Source organism: Mesoplodon mirus, assembly GCF_964341445.2.
Source record: "Mesoplodon mirus genome assembly, chromosome: 7".
Classification (NCBI taxonomy): domain Eukaryota; kingdom Metazoa; phylum Chordata; class Mammalia; order Artiodactyla; family Ziphiidae; genus Mesoplodon; species Mesoplodon mirus.
This window is the reverse complement of record NC_138983.1, coordinates 71347977-71363420: the sequence shown is the minus strand read 5'-3', so window position 1 is coordinate 71363420 and position 15444 is coordinate 71347977. Positions and strand designations below refer to the sequence as shown.

General features: G+C 40.3%; 1 long non-coding RNA gene across 3 annotated transcripts in view; it reads right to left on the bottom strand.

The window, feature by feature from the left end:
* LOC309807924 overlaps positions 1-15444 on the bottom strand; it is a 41221-nt gene that overhangs the window by 4766 nt on the left and 21011 nt on the right. For 2 of the 3 annotated variants that reach the window (XR_014294698.1, XR_014294700.1), the window contains one exon: positions 9644-9722. The exons of the other annotated variant lie outside the window; for it this stretch is intronic. This is a non-coding gene — a long non-coding RNA (uncharacterized lncRNA). Of the gene's footprint in view, positions 1-9643; positions 9723-15444 lie in introns of those variants that run through there. 3 annotated transcript variants of the gene reach the window in all.

Genomic DNA, 15444 nt, shown 5'->3' with positions numbered 1-15444 from the left:
AAATTAGAACACTCTCTAACACCATACACAAAAATAAGCTCAAAATGGATTAAAGACCTAAATGTAAGGCCAGAAACTATCAAACTCTTAGAGGAAAACAGAGGCACAACACTCTATGACATAAATCACAGCAACATCCTTTTTGACCCACCTCCTGGAGAAATGGAAATAAAAACAAAAATAAACAAATGGGACCTAATGAAACCTAAAAGCTTTTGCACAGCAAAGGAAACCATAAACAAGACCAAAAGACAACCCTCAGAATGGGAGAAAATATTTGCAAATGAAGCAACTAACAAAGGATTAATCTCCAAAATTTACAAGCAGCTCATGCAGCTCAATAACAAAAAAACAAACAACCCAATCCAAAAATGGGCAGAAGACCTAAACAGACATTTCTCCAAAGAAGATATACAGATTGCCAACAGACACATGAAAGAATGCTCAACATCACTAATCATTAGAGAAATGCAAATCAAAACTACAATGAGATATCATCTCACACCAGTCAGAACGGCCATCATCAAAAAATGCACAAACAATAAGTGCTGGAGAGGGTGTGGAGAAAAGGGAACACTTTTGCACTGTTGGTGGGAGTGTAAATTCATACGGCCACTATGGAAAACAGTATGGAGGTTCCTTAAAAAACTAAAAATAAAATTACCATATGATCCAGCAATTGCACTACTGGGCATATACCCAGAGAAAACCATAATTCAAAAAGAGTCATGTACCAAAATGTTCATTGCAGCTCTATTTACAATAGTCAGGACATGGAAGCAACCGAAGTGTCCATGAACAGATGAATGGATAAAGAAGATGTGGCACATATATACAATGGAATATTACTCAGCCATAAAAAGAACGAAACTGAGCTATTTGTAGTGAGGTGGATGGACCTAGGGACTGTCTTACAGAGTGAAGTAAGTCAGAAAGAGAAAAACAAATACCATATGCTAACACATATATATGGAATCTAAAAAAAAAAATGGTCATGAAGAACCTAGGGGCAAGATGGGAATAAAGATGCAGACTTACTAGAGAATGGACTTGAGGATATGGGGAGGAGGAAGGGTAAGCTGGGACGAAGTGAGAGAGTGGCACGGATATATATACACTACCAAATGTAAAATAGATAGCTAGTGGGAAGCAGCCACATAGCACAGGCAGATCAGCTCAGTGCTTTGTGACCACCTAGAGGGGTGGGATAGGGAGGGTTGGAGGGAGGGAGATGCAAGAGGGAAGAGATATGGGGACATATGTATATGTATAACTGATTCACTTTGTCATAAAGCAGAAACTAACACACCGTTGTAAAGCAATTATACTCCAATAAACATGTTAAAAAAAGTATTTATTCTGGTTCAATCCCAGGTTTTGTCACCAAAAAAAAAAGTATTTATTCAATTTTTACTATATGCTTAGAACTGTTATGCAAAACAATGCCACTTTTGATAATAAAATATCCTGTGTATGAATCTTCTAAAAGTTTATCCTGAATAAAATTTTTTTCTTTTAGTTACTACTAATTAAAAGCTTTCTAAAATGATAATATATCCTTCCAGTTCCTAAACAGAGTACTCTGAATATAATTTAAACTTTTCTTCATATTTCAGAAACTCATGAGCACTATTTTATTAAATTCAAATTCAACAAACAATTTAGACCATCTATGATACAGTAACGCCCTCAAGGGCTATTAAATATGTAGGTCTGTATCCTCCTAAAATTACTGGCTCCAGAATATTATGCTTTTCAAGTTCTGTTTTTAATGGTTTTCTGTCTCCAACTTTTTTTTTTTTTTTTAATAATTTATTTTATTTTTGCTGTGTTGGGTCTTCGCTTCTGTGCGAGGGCTTCCCCTAGTTGTGGCAAGCGGGGACCACTCTTCATCGCGGTGCGCGGACCTCTCACTATCGCGGCCTCTCTTGTTGCGGAGCACAAGCTCCAGACGCGCAGGCTCAGCAGTTGTGGCTCACGGGCCTAGTTGCTCCGCGGCATGTGGGATCCTCCCAGACCAGGGCTCGAACCCGTGTCCCCTGCATTGGCAGGCAGATTCTCAACCACTGTGCCACCAGGGAAGCCCTGTCTCCAACTTTGATATCAGCTTCAACTTGCTTCTTCCCTCTAACCTCATGATGAATCTCTCTTCTAACCCAGGAAAACTGAAGGATTCCAGGGGAGCTGATGTCACCACACTCACTTTTATGAACCATTCAACAAATTTCTAATTATTTAAAGGGGGCTCTGTTTCTCTCTTGGGGGATAAAGGCCATGAGCTTCACCTCAGGTGTTCCCCTTGCCAAACAGTGGTCTTTCTCACTGTCCCCACAAATCCAAAATTGTTGATACTGGAAATCTGGGGCATGACAGAGTGCCAGGAATGATGCATTTAAATTATAGCTCTAGGGCTTCCTTGGTGGCGCAGTGGTTGAGAGTCCACCTGCCGATGCAGGGGACATGGGTTTGTGCCCCGGTCCGGGAAGATCCCACATGCCGCGGAGTGGCTGGGCCCGTGAGCCGTGGCCGCTGAGCCTGTGCGTCCGGAACCTGTGCTCCGCAACGGGAGAGGCCACAACAGTGAGAGACCCGCGTACCGCAAAAAAAAAAAAAAAAATTATAGCTCTATATTCATGATCAAAATCCAACTTAGCCAATAAGGGCATTTCTACACGGAGACATTTTGAGAAATACTACACGTCCTAGATATACTAGGGGGAAGGGTGGGACTGGAGAGATAAAAGGAGTCATTTTTATTGAGCATCTACTACTATACCTACTCTAAAACAGTATTATGAGGTGGTTACTATTGGTGCCACTTACAAAAGAGGAAGCAAATATGTAGCTTTTCGGAAAGTGTAAGGAGCATGTCCCAATCCCACAGTATGTGTGCAAAGGCAGCACACACGTGTGGATCAGCCTGGTGACAAAGCTGTTCTGATTCCAGGGCACCACGCCCCACTGCTGCATCACACTAAAGCTATCACACGTTTTCAGACCATGGTGAAACAGGTTGATTCCAGATTGTTCATGACAGATGAGAACAGAGCTTCAGGAACATTACTCTCAAGGTATGACAGCTGTTTCTATTTAAGGCTCTCTACCTACAGTGATTAACGCTGTATCAAGTTGCCTAAGCCAGAACACCATTTCACAAAAACCCCTTCGTGTTATGGTTGTGCTTTTGAGATTGCCAAAAGAGGAATGCTTGGCTCCTTGAATTGACTGGTTGGTGCCAGCTCTGGTTCTCCACCTCACCCTTTCAAACCTTCACTATTCCAGCTCCTCCTACAATGGTGTGAGGTCTAATTCCTGTAAAAAAAAATCCCTGACTTCATAACTCATCGCAGTTCTGCTTCCCTGATTTAACACTGACTATACAATACCGTGCAGCACATTTGAAAGTAAATGGGGCTTGGGGAGCTCCAGAGGTGGCCAGGGGCTGTCTAGTTCCCAGTGCACAGGGAATAGGATGTGCCAGTAAACTGTGGGTCACTTTATAAGCTGTGGGTCATTCTGGTTGCCAATATTTTAGTAACTGCAAATCCAGGAGCTAAAGCATGTTTAGGTCAAAATGCCCTTTACAAATGCACTGCATGGAACTCAGCCACGGCCCACTCACTGCAGCATCTGACCCAGCTCAGTTACTGAGTTACTCAGTTACTGGAGACTCCCAGGGGCTCCAGGAGACTCCGCATCCAAGATCTCACCTGCCTCAGCTCAGTCAGATAGAAAATGTGTTTCTTAGGAGCCAATATCTGGCTTCTGGCCCCGGCTCTGATGCCCTAAATAAGGCACATAACCTCTCAGGCCTGGTTTCCTCTTCTATCATTAGAGAAGTGAGCTCAAGGAAATGATTTCTGAAGTCCCTTAGAAATAAATTTTTATGAAAAGCAAATTTAAAGTCACTAGCGATTCCTAGCACATAAGCAGAAACTGCACTCAACCAAAAGAAGTCTGTCAAATATATGGGAAAGGGATAATTCTAGGGAGAAAAGGAGATGCTTAATGAAACCACTAATCCTCAGACCTGAGCATACATGGTCTCCCTTCTGGCTGACACCACATAAAGCAGATTTAGAATTTATTGCTGCTTTTAGTGCAAAAATTTGTCAATTCCATGAAACTAATCTTATAGGTTAGGAGTCCATTCGTTCTTCTGTTGGCTTTAATATCTTGACTTTGCCTATCAGTTCTATATATTTTTTGGTCAGCTCTGTGGCAGCTATGTGGCATCACATAGATGACCTATGTGATCTAGAGCTTCAGTTAAACATTTGAGGGAAGTGGCTAGGCACCTCACTTAACAAGCAGCTTTCTGAACGGGATATTCTGAATAATATAGAGCCTGAGGATCTCAGGGTTGGAAAGGACCTTGGAGATCATCTCATCCAGGGCTTCTCACACTTCCAGCTTGGACCCTATCTCCGGGCCCCCCCAAAACCGGTGCCAGGTTGGCTATATCAGAAACTCAGAAACATCTTCTATAGATTCTTGGGTTCCCATCCTCAGAAATCAGTCTAGGGTAGGGTCCTGGAATTTATGTTTTTTTAAGTTTCCCAGTTCATTCAAATTTGTTGCTAGGTTTGAGAATAATGATCTGCAAGAGTGGACATCCAGTATTTAAATTGTCATTACAAAACTTCTGGTGCTAATCAAGACAGAGTGAACCCATGATAGCCTATCTCTCCCATCGATTATAACTAAAACCTCCAGAGAGAATACAAAAGCTACTAGCTGAGGACTCTGAAAAGTAAACGGTAGCAAATAGACAGAAGGGAAGTCAAAACCTGAAGCACAACTGGTATAGCAGTGAGATTACTCAGTTTTTCTTACCTTTATCTCTTGGCTTTGATCCAAGGGTGGGCTGAGTCCTGGAACTGTGCTACAGGTAGAGACAGCAAAAAATCTGAAAGAAACCCCCTTTTCTAGCCAGAGGATTGGGAAAGGGGGCCCTTAAAGCTGAAGAGTATGGGGAGAATCCCTTTAATTTTTCTTTCTTTTTTTTTTTTCCCTCCCAGGCCTCAATGCCAGTCCTAGTCCTAAAGCTTCACTGTCACAATGGCAGCAGCAGTGGTGTGCGTACCTAAAACTCAAACAACCATCTCTCGGTTTGCACAGATTGGGAAAAAGAGTCCCAATGGCCTGAAGAGAATGGGAGGGATTCCTATTATTTTTCTCTCTTCTTTCTCTTCATGTTGCCTAGAAGGCACCCCATGTTCTAAGAAAGTGCATGGGTTAAAATTCTGGGAGAAACAATAGCTTTCTAGCCAGAAGACTGCGAAAAAGGACCCCTGGGAGCCACAGAGAGTCAGGGCAAGTCTAAGGATGAGAAAGCTGGAGAAGCAAATCCCTTAATTCTTTTTATTTTCCTTTTTTTTTGGAAATCCCTTCATTCTGACTATGAACAAGCACCAATCTCACTCACTCCTGAGTTATGCATGTACAACACAGACCCAAAGAAGAAGAGAAAAAGTTTTGAGAACTAAACTATGATATAAATCAGATAAACAACTGAATGGCGTGTGTGTTGGGCAGATACACAGAGCACGGCAAAAGCTTTGAACTGACATTGCACCCACCACTCTCAGAAGGTAAGACACAACTTGGAATATGAACATAACCAGGCATATTGCCTGCTAAAATAAGCAAGCAAATAAAAATTAATGCTCTCCAGAAGATTTTAATAAGGCCCAGAGCCTCACAGCATAATATTCAAAATTCCAGAATACAATTCAAAATTATTTGACTTACAAAAAAGCAAAAAACGCAGAAAAGATAAAATCTGCCCAATTCTCAAAGGAAAAGAGCACCAACAGATGCCAAACCCAAGACAATCCACATGTTGGAATTAGAGAGTGGCATGGACATATATACCTACCAAATGTAAAATAGATAGCTAGTGGGAAGCAGCCACATAGCCCAGGGAGATCAGCTCGGTGCTTTGTGACCACCTAGAGGGGTGGGATAGGGAGGGTGGGAGGGAGGGAGACGCAAGAGGAAGGGGATATGGGGATATATGTATATGTATAGCTGATTCACTTTGTTATAAAGCAGAAACTAACACACAACTGTAAAGCAATTATACTCCAATAAAGATGTTTTAAAAAAAAAAGTGACTATTATAACCATGATCCATGAAGTAAAGGTGGACACTCTTGAAATGAATGGAAATATAGATGTTCTCACCAGAAAAATAGAAACTATAAAGAACAAAGTGGAAATTTTAGACCCGAAAAATACAGTTTCTGAAATAAAGAAAATTCACTGGACTGGCTTAATAGCACAAACAAAAATTAACATTCTCCAGAGATTTTAGTAGTGCCCAGAATCAATAGAGAGACCAGAAATAGACCCATGTAAATATGGTCAATTGATCTGATACAATTTTTTGACAAACGTGCAAAAGAACTTTAATGGAGAAAGAATAGTCATTTCAGCAAGTAGTGACAGAACAGTTAGACAACCATATACACAAAAGAGTGAACCTCAACATACACCTTATGGCTTATACAAAAATAAACTCAATGTGGATAATATGCCTAAATATAAAACGTAAACCTATCAAACATTTATTTTAAAGGAACCATAGGAGAAAATCTTTGTTACTTTGGGTTAGGAAAAGTTTTTAAATACAACCCCAAAAGCTTGCATAATCCGTGGAAGACATAATTATTAACTTGGACTCCATCAAAATGAAAATCGTGGAGTCATAAAAGGCTTGAAAAATGTTTAAAAAATGAAAAGAACATCAAAGACTGGGCAAAAATATTTGAAAAATCACATAACTGATAAAGAACTTGTATCCAGAATATATAAAGAACTCTCAAAATTCAACAATAAGAAAAAAATCTAATTTTTAATAGGCAAAAGATTTGAACAGTCAGTTTACTAAAGAAGATATACTGATGGCACATGAAAAGATTCTCAACATCATTATTCACTGAGGGAATGCAAATTTAAAACACTTATTAGAACTAATTAAAATACCATTATTAGAATGACTAAAATTTTTAAATCAAGAGATTGACTATACCAAATGCTGGTAGATATAGAATCTGGAATTCTCATTTACTGCTGATGAGAATGCAAAATGGTACAGATACTTTGGAAAACAATTTGGCAGTTTCTTAAAAAATTAAACATGAACTTACTCTATGACCCAGAAATTCTCCTCTGGTGTATTTACTTCAAAAAATGAAGAGTTATGTTCACACAAAAACCTGTATGCTACTGTTTGTAGAATTAGTAGTTTATTCCTATTCACTCCAAACTGGAAACAACCCAAATATTCTTGGAATTTATCCTTCTTGGTGTTCTCTAAGATTCCTAGATCTGTGGTTTGCTGTCTGACATTAATTTTGGGAAGTTCTCAGTCATTATTGCTTCAAAAATTTTTTTTGTTGCTCCTTTCTCTCTTCTGGTATGTTATACCTTTCATAGTTGTCACACAGTTCTTGGATATTCTGTTCCATTTTTTTTTTTTTTTTTTAATACTTTTTATTGATTTTTTTTTGCCATTCATTTTTTTTTTTAAATTTATTTATTTATTTATTTTTGGCTGTGTTGGGTCTTCGTTTCCGTGCGAGGGCTTTCTCTAGTTGTGGCAAGTGGGGGCCACTCTTCATCGCGATGCGCGGGCCTCTCACTGTCGTGGCCTCTCTTGTTGCAGAGCACAGGCTCTGGATGCACAGGCTCTGGATGCGCAGGCTCAGTAGTTGTGGCTCACGGGCCCAGTTGCTCCGTGGCATGTGGGATCTTCCCAGACCAGGGCTCGAACCCGTATCCCCTGCATTGGCAGGCAGATTCTCAACCACTGCGCCACCAGGGAAGCCCCTCTGTTCCATTTTTTAAGTCTGTTTTCTCTTTGCTTTAGTTTTGGAAATTTCTGTTAATATGCCCTCATGCTCACTGATTCTTTCCTCAGTTGCGTCCAGTCTACTAATGATACCATCAAAGGCATTCTTCATTTCTATTTTGGTATCTTTGATTCCTAGCATTTCTTCTTGATTTTTTCTTGGGATTTCCATCTCTCTGCTTACATTACCTGTCTGTTCTTCCATGTTGTTTACTTTTTTCATTAAAACTCTTAGCATATTAACCATAGTTGTTTTAAATTCCTGGACTGACAATTCCAACATTCTTGTCATATCTAAATCTGGCTCTGTCTCTTCAAACTCTGTTTTTTGCCTAATAATATGCCTTGTAATTTTTTGTTGAAAGCTAGATATGAGGTACTGAGTAAAAGAAACCCAGTAATTGTTCCCTTGAAGGTCTCTACTTGTGGGTTTCTGCTCCAGTAAATTGTGATTCTCTGTATCCACCTATCTGTCTCTCCAATTTGGGGGGCAGTAGTTTTTCCTGTGACCTCAATTCTCTGATGGGTATAAGAAGAGTTGTTAATTTTCAGTTTGTTCAGCTTTTAACTTGTTGTTAGAATGGAGTCGTGACTTCCAACTCCTAACATGCCATACTGGAAACCAGAAGTCACTTATATATTCTTCCACTGGTTGACGGATGGACATTGTGGTAGATCTATACAATGGAATACTACTCAGCAATAAAAAGAAACAAACCTTGGATGAGTCAACAATATGGATGAATTTCAAATACACTATGCTGAGTGAAACAAACATGATTCAAAAGGCTGGATACTGTATGATTTCATTTATATGACATTCTGGAAAAGGCAAAACTTTAGGGGTAGAGAACAGGTCAGCAATTACCAGTGGTTAGGGATGGTGGTGGATTTGACTACAAAGGGGAAGTACAAAATAATTTTGGAGGATGGTAATTATTGTGTATCTTTTTTTTTTTTTTTTTTTTGCTGTACGCGGGCCTCTCACTGCTGTGGCCTCTCCCGTTGCGGAGCACAGGCTCCGGACACACAGGCTCCGCGGCCATGGCCCGCGGGCCCAGCCGCTCCGCGGCATGTGGGATCTTCCGGGATCGGGGCATGAACCTGTGTCCCCTGCATCGGCAGGCGGACTCTCAACCACTGCGCCACCAGGGAAGCCCCATATTGTGTATCTTGATTGTTGTGGTAGTTATGTGAGACTACGTATTTGTCAGAATTCATAAAACTATACAATAAAAAGTTCATAAATTTTAAAGAATTTTTAAAAATTGCCATTATAGCACCTCATCTGGGTTGTTTCTAAACTCTGCTTGAAAATTCCCTATGATGGGGAATTTATTCTTTTCAGAGACCACTGATCCTATTATTACAGAGCCTCCCTATCACTGTGCTGTGAATGGATTACAGGTTGCCAAGATATTAAACATCTCAGCCCTCAGGCAGGTGGGAGTCATTGGACTACTCTTTTCCACAGTGGGCTGTAAAAATTCTTTCATTTTCTATAATTATCATAAAGTGAAAAAGGATGCACTGTGTTATTAGATGGATTAAAGTTTTTTAATACATTGAAACAATATCAGCCTATCTACAATGTCTATTCTTATTGGTCCTTGTTTTTTCTTGAAACACATTTATTCCCTCCTTATATATATGGCAGTTCATCAGGTATTTGAAGATTTGTTATATGTTTTCCTACTCCCACCATCACCAGTTCTTCTCTGAGTAAATGTGTCTGGTTCCTTGGGCTGTTCCTCACATGGCATATTTTTAAGATTCTTTACTGCTCCCTGGAACATGGTCTTTATTTGCAGTATTTCTTCCCAATCTCCAGAACATGATATTCAATTTTCAGGTAGCATAGGATCTACAAGGAAAACATTTTTATTGAAGCTGGTCTATGATATCTGCCTTCACACATCCAGCAGAGAATGAATAATACAATCTTTTTTTTGCAGACTGAAACTATTACAGGGTCTCATGATCTTCAAGTTTTGTCATCTAACCGTACTGGCTCTAAAGCCTCTAAGAGTTCGTGGAGCACTTTCAAATTCTAGCATTTGGAGACGGCTCACTAGAAGGAATTTACAGAATCAAAATATCACCAAGCAAGTCACCAATAACTATAACACAACCACCAGCACCATATCTCAGCGTCTATAAAAGGCTCCACATCTATAAAACAGATCCACAGTTGTCACCCCGTATACTTGGCCTCCCTCCAGTACTATGTCGTTCTGTAACTAGAGCTCCTATTGCCCTGACCCTCTTCTTTCCAATACTCATGAGGCAAAATCTTCCTATCTTCCAGGAAATGGGAGACCTTTCTTAGGTTCCAGCTAATCTCAGGAAATTGTTCCTCACTCACAAAACATCTCACCATCTACTTAGCCCACATTCCAGCTGACAGACATTGCCATAACAATATGTATACTCAGCGAGAAATAAATTTTATCTCCTGTGGGTTTATGGAAACTTAGTTGAAATCCCTTGGTCTATGACTTCAGATATAGCAAAGTGGATTTAAGAAATTGGGTTGAAATCTCCCAACCCCAAGATAGCCCCTCAATGGATATTTGAAACACACATTGCAAGTTATAACTCAAATTTGATGACAGATGATTTTTCTAACTTCTGTTTATAACTCCTAAATCAAGGGAATACAAATAAAACAAAGCCTATTTCTATAGGCTAGAAAGAAATTTCTGGATAAGTGAGATTTCTGCTAAACAATTTAAAAGTAGAATTTTGCTTGAATGTATCTATTAAAAATGAGAACAGCTCTGCAGAAGATGCTGAAAAGAGAATAAGGATACAAGCCGCATTTGCAAAAGACATATCTGATAAAGGACTGTTATCCAAAATATACAAAGAACTCTTAAAACTCAACAATAAGAAAATGAACAACCCAAGTAAAAGATGGGCAAAAGACCTCAACAGACACCTCACCACCAAAGATACAAAGATGGCAAATAAACATATGAAAAGATGCTCAACATCTTATGTCGTTAGGGAACTGAAAATCAGAACAATAAGATATCACTATACACCTTTTAGAATGGCCAAAATCCAGAAGACTGACAACACCAAATGCTGACAAGGATGTGGAGCAACAAGAACTCTCATTCATTGCTGGTGGGACTATAATACAGCCAATTTGGAAGATGGTTTGGCAGTTTCTTATAAAATTAAACATATTCTTACCATATGCTCCAGCAACTGCACTCCTTAGTATCTACCCAAGGGAACTGATAACTTTTAAAACCTGCACATGGATGTTTATAGCAGTTTTATTCATAATTGATAAAACTTGGAAGCAACTGAGATGTCCTTCAGTAGATGAATGGCTAAATAAACTGTGGTCCATCCATATTCAGCACTAAAAAGAAATGAGCTATCAAGCCATGAAAAAATATGGAGGAAGCTTAAATGCATATTACAAAGTGAAAGAAGCCAATCAGAAAAAGCTATGTGCTATGTGATTCCAACCATATGACATTCCAGGAAAGGCAAAACTATGGAGGAAATAAAAAGTTTCAGAGGTTAGCGGGGAAAGAGGTTAGCACAGAGGATTTATAGGGCACTGAAACTACTCTGTATGATAATATGATGATGGGCACATGTCATTATACATTTGTCAAAACTCATAGAATGTAAAACACCTAGAGTGAACCCTAATGTAAACTATGGAATTTGGATGATAATGATGTGTAGTGTAGGTTCATCGATTCCAAAAACTGTACCACTCTATGCAGGACACTGACATTGGAAGAGGCTGTGCGTGTATATGGAAATTCTCTGTACCTTCCGCTCAACTCTACTGTGAACCTAAAATTGCTCTAAAAAATAAAGCCTAGTTTTTAAAAAAAATGGGTAGAATAGCATTTCAGAATATTGGAGGGCTTTCAAGTTTCCTGTTACACAAAAGGAAATTGTCACAGCATCTAACAGGTGCCAGGGATACAGCTGCACTCACAACATTGAGGATTTCCGATTCCCTTTGTACCTGTGACATATTGTAGAATGCCTTCCCTAAAGACCTGAATTTAAAACTCCACCTCCAAGCATCTTCTCCTTCCTCTCCAAACCATCTTCATGTATGACCTGACCACTTTATTCTCTCCTCCATCTTTGTGAACCCATCAGATCAACTAATCTTTCTGAGGTCTTTTTCTTAGCTTTATGCGTGGCCTTTCAACTTTAAAGGGCCAGACACCTAATGTTTTGGCAGTAAGGAATTTTTTGTTAGTTGTTTTGCTTTTGTTTTTGTTTTTTACTCTGTATCAGGAACTCTCACTTCATAAAATATTTAGTGCTTTCTCTAATACCTAAATTTTTTTTTTTTTTTTTTTTTTGTGGTACGCAGGCCTCTCACTGTTGTGGCACGCAGGCCTCTCACTGTTGTGGCCTCTTCCGTTGCGGAGCACAGGCTCTGGACACGCAGGCTCAGCGGCCATGGCTCACGGGCCTAGCCGCTCCGCGGCATGTGGGATCTTCCCGGACCGGGGCACGAACCCATGTCCCCTGCATCGGCAGGTGGACTCTGAACCGCTGCGCCACCAGGGAAGCCCTCTAATACCTAAATTTTATGTAATGGGGCCACAGTAGGAGAAAGTGTTTTTATGACAATGTGGAATGTCTGCTCTTGTTACTAAGGGACCATCACACTCAAAGGGAAATAAAGACTTAGTCTTCCTAACTAGAAAATAAGAACCTGCAAATTTTAGAGTTAGAAGGCACCTTTAAAGTCATTTTGTCAAGCATTTTTGTAAAGAAAAAAATCAAAAAGGGGGACCGACTTGCCAAAGGGCACACAGCTCAGTCCATTGCAGAGGAAGGACGAGAAACCCAATCTGTTTGTTCCAACCTGGTGCTATTTCCATTTTAGGCATGGCATGAACTTTTTGGTAAAGCCAGTAAAAGGCTTCCAACTATTCAAAAAGTACACCCAATCCTTATTTTAACATTTTAGATGGAGTATGCTTAAATAAGTAATTTCTTCATGCTGATATTGTGCTTTCTCTTTTGCTCCTTATCTCAGATCTGGTAGGAATTTAGCCCTTTCAAGACCTCTCAAAACCACTCAGTTAGGGACTTCTCTGGTGGTCCAGTGGGTGAGACTCCAGGCTCCCAGTGCAGGGTGCCCCGGTTCCATACCTGGTTGGGGAACTAGATCCTGCATGCATGCCACAACTAAGAAGCCTGCATGCCACAACAAAGATCCTGTGTGCCGCAACTAAGACCCAATGCAGCCAAATAAATAAATATGATTATTAAAAAGACCCCACTCAGTTAGATGAATAAATTCAACCAAAAAATTTCAAATGCCTATAGGTACCATCACAGAGGACACAAAGATGAAAAAGATGCTCTCTGTTCCCCTAAGGAGTTCACCATCTCATGAGCCAAAATGACATGTGAAAAACCAGCCAAAATTCCTTAAAATGAGGAGTGTGAAAGGAGTGTTTGGGGGCCGGGCAGAGAGTGGTGAGTCCCACCTGGAAAGGGGTGGGTGAGGAGGCCTGCACTGAAGAGGCAGCATCTGAGCAGCTAATGGAAGGCCAAGGAAGATTCCATCGAGGGGGTAGGTTAAGGAGGGGGAGGACATTCCAGGCAGAGGATGGAGCATGAGCAAAGCAGAGAGGCATGAGAGGGCTGGCTATTTTTAGAGAACAGTGATTAGACTGGAGAGACTGGAAGATAGAATAAAGGAAAGTGGGCCGGTGGGAGGAAAAGTTGGAAAGTTAATTTGGGGTAAGAAGAAGAAACTTGAATGCCATGTCAAAAGTTTTTAGTAAGATCACATAGTAAGGGGGCGCTAATGGGGGTCTTTAAGCTGGAAGCTGCCATCATAAGATCTGTGTTTCGAAAGACGGCTCTGGTAGCAGTGTGAGAGATGGAAGACAGGTGGGGAAAACTCAGTGGGAAGCTTCTGAAAAAGTCTAGGCAAGACATCTGAGCCAGGGCAATCAGAGGAGCAGGGATAAAAAGGACTGATTCAAAAGAATTTCTGTTGTTGACACAGGTGAACAGTGATAGATGCTAGTCAACCCATGGAAACAGCTCCTAAGATGATCGCATTGATCCACTTTAGAACCTCCGTGAGTGGATTTGCATTTGTCAATTTGCTGGCCCTGTGATACCGGCTTAAGGGGTTTGCACTGCTTCAGGCTCCTCCTAGAGGCTTTGTCTTGGCTGAATAGCGAATGTAGAAACAGCCTCTACTGAACCCAAGGGACCATTGATGTAAATAAAGCCCTGCTAATCTCTCAGGGCAAGATGAAGTTGAGTTGGTACTTTGGCTGCAGAGGCACTCTGACCTGTAGTGATTCTCAGACCTAGTGTCCTCTCTCCCAACTACATAATGCCGACCAGATCAGTTGAAACCTCCCTCAGGGCATTGGCTCTGGAGCAAAGAACCTGGTTCAAGTTCTGACTTCACCATTTACTGGCTGTGTGACCTCAACTCTCAAGCCAGGTTCTTCATCTGTAAAAAGGGAATAACACCTATATCCCCCCACTGCTTGACAGAAACAGAGAGAAAGGGACAGAGAGAGGAGAGAGATCACATCTGAGAGAGAATCAAACACTTGGTAATGCTTTTAAGCTGAAAGCATTATGTAAGGATTGCTGTCATCACTGTAATCAGCAAGTGATGTACGGCCATAAGAACAAAGAGGCCAATACAAAAATCTGAATGACGCAAGTACATCAATTTGTTTCTCCAAGTCTCACTCCATTTCAGTGAGGACAAATACATATATATATATATATATATATATATATATATATATTTTTTTTTTAATCTCTTGGGGAAAAGGAACCATCTTGGTTCACCTAAGTGTTGCTTTGCTCATTTCTCTGCCTTTCATGGATGGGCCGCATGGCCAGGAGCAACCTTTGAATGGTAGTCTTAAATTAATTCTCTCTTTGAAATAACAGCCAATGACAAATGTCAGACTACGGGTGCATAGAAATAGTGAAAAGCCCTAGTTACTCCAAGAATGTGGCTGACGTTGAATACATTATACTCCAATTATGTTTCTTTTCAGAGGGGTTTGGATGAGCAGATGAAAGCTGAGATTCCCAGGCCTGTAAATTCTTCTACAGCATATACCCTCTTAGTATGGCATGGTTTAGAGCAGTGGTTTCCAAAGTGGAAGGGGGGACCAGCATCCTAGAGAGCATGTGAAATAATACGAGAGCATGAGAAAAAGAATTAGAACTTTTATTACATTTATTTTTATCTTTTTAGTGCGTAGCATGGAGTGTGTTTTATAGTGTATATTACAGTAATATGTTTATAATTTACATATATATGTACATACATATGTGTGCTCTGTGTGTATGTGTAAACAAAAATGTTTACTGAGGGGACAGTGATCAAATGAATTTGGGAATCAATGTTGTAGAAGGGATTTGAAGTTCAATCTGGGTTTGAATTTCCCTGTCTCCTTAGTGATCTGTGTTTCCCAATGACTCTCCAGTTTTTAGTTATCCTAGGAGAATGGAGCGGGTGAAGCAGCGTATTCTAGTCCTGACATTGCCACCGACTCACTGTTGACTTAAGTATGTGGCCTTGGGGTAAT